The sequence below is a fragment of the Etheostoma spectabile genome, chromosome 12 (genome assembly GCF_008692095.1).
Source record: "Etheostoma spectabile isolate EspeVRDwgs_2016 chromosome 12, UIUC_Espe_1.0, whole genome shotgun sequence".
NCBI classification, from domain to species: domain Eukaryota; kingdom Metazoa; phylum Chordata; class Actinopteri; order Perciformes; family Percidae; genus Etheostoma; species Etheostoma spectabile.
Genome location: NC_045744.1, coordinates 2723663 through 2725308, shown reverse-complemented (window position 1 = coordinate 2725308; position 1646 = coordinate 2723663). Strand labels below are relative to the sequence as shown.

The following is a 1646-nucleotide window of genomic DNA, read 5'->3' as shown; positions in this document are numbered from 1 at the left end:
GGCTAGTTTTCATCGGCAGTCCCCTAGCCAGATGTTATTAGGCATCCTAAAATAACACACATCCTAAAATAATAAACAGTTATAATACAATGAATTACATGAGGCCGCTAATATAATAACATCTGTAATAATGTCCCAGCCCTAAGTACAGCTCAAAGGTATGTAAGGTGCCTGTTTGCCAACAATCCCATTCAATTCAATTCAATTTTAACAAGAGTTATCTTGAGACACTTTACAGATCCCCATTGACCCAGTGCAACTGAGAACTGACCTAAATTTCATTTTTTAATAATCCACAATAAGAAGCCTCATTCTCCACTCTCTCTGCTCTTCCATCCCTCCATTTCCCCCTCCCTTTATGGCGTTTTTCCTCCTTTGTGGCTGTTCATACGATGTCGGGCCATATGGTGCGGCACACTGGCCTCGACAAATCCCAGACAGCTCTCGTGATGTGTGCAAAGTTATTTCCCCGGGGCACCTGGAACTTAGCAGGTGTGCCGTTTTCTAAATGCCAGCGTAAAGACGCGGCAAAGCGACGACAGTCGAGATGTAACCACGCGGAAAAACGAAAAAAAAACGGTGCACACGCTCAAATCTAACGGAGAGCATGTGTGAGGAGCGCCACACCCCAGCTGACACCTTCACAACTAAAATGAAACACGCCGTAAAAAATCGGGGGGGATTTTTTTACACACTTCCGCGGTCAAGAGCTGGCACAAGGAACCCCCCCCCCCCTTACACACTCTACCGGAAGGCTGCTATGTGTCAACAATTTTGCTATGTGGTGTTGTCATTTACTTTTTCCTCGAATCTACTCATCCCTCAACACGCTCTGTCTATTTGTATTTAAGTCAGTGATTTACATTTCCCAGAATGCTTTTTGACATCCTCTTGAGAACACCCCTATAATTAATTCAGCTGTTGTTAGGTGTAGGAGGACAGATTAATAACGATGGCAACTATGACAGAGATAGTGAGTCTCCACTATAGTTGAGAGAAAGCAAGAAAAGTGTCTGGTAGCTTCATTCCTCTTGATACTGGTCTGATGGATGAGTTTAACATCAGTTCTCTTCCATTACACTCTATTTAACAATGCATTTGACACATATTTGCAATATATATATTTGTATCAAAATATGATCATGTCTTTTAGGTTTCAGAAAGTGGTGCTAATCTGTTTAAACTGCATTTCAAATGTAATGCTAATGTATAGCAAACCTATTTCAATTCAGAACTGCATTCTAAATATAAATTCTTTTTCCATTTTTTTGTGCTTTTTCCAATGTTTTTATTTTTTTCTGATTTATTTATCACTTTTTCCATGGTTTTGGCACTTTATAAAAAAAACCTGAGCTGGTTTAATCATAGATTTCACACTTAGTCTTGGAATTCATGGTCAACAAAGCTCATTTATATCAAATTATACATACGTTTTTAGTTAAAAAGGCAGAAATTATGAATTATTTTGACTAATAGTTAAGATCAGAGGATGTTGAGTGGATCACAGATGGGTAGATGACAAAGTTTAGTCCGGATACTGTTTTGAAATCATTTAAAAAAAGAATTAAAATGCTATAAGATTAAATAAAACACCCAAAAAATTCGATGAAAGTAATGTTGCATGGAATCATCCACGTTATTTTTGG

The 1646-nt window shown here is 38.2% G+C and overlaps 1 protein-coding gene across 1 annotated transcript in view; it reads right to left on the bottom strand.

The window, feature by feature from the left end:
• Nucleotides 1-1646, bottom strand: part of LOC116699356 (ephrin type-A receptor 4) — a 29511-nt gene that overhangs the window by 10810 nt on the left and 17055 nt on the right. The window lies entirely within an intron of this gene.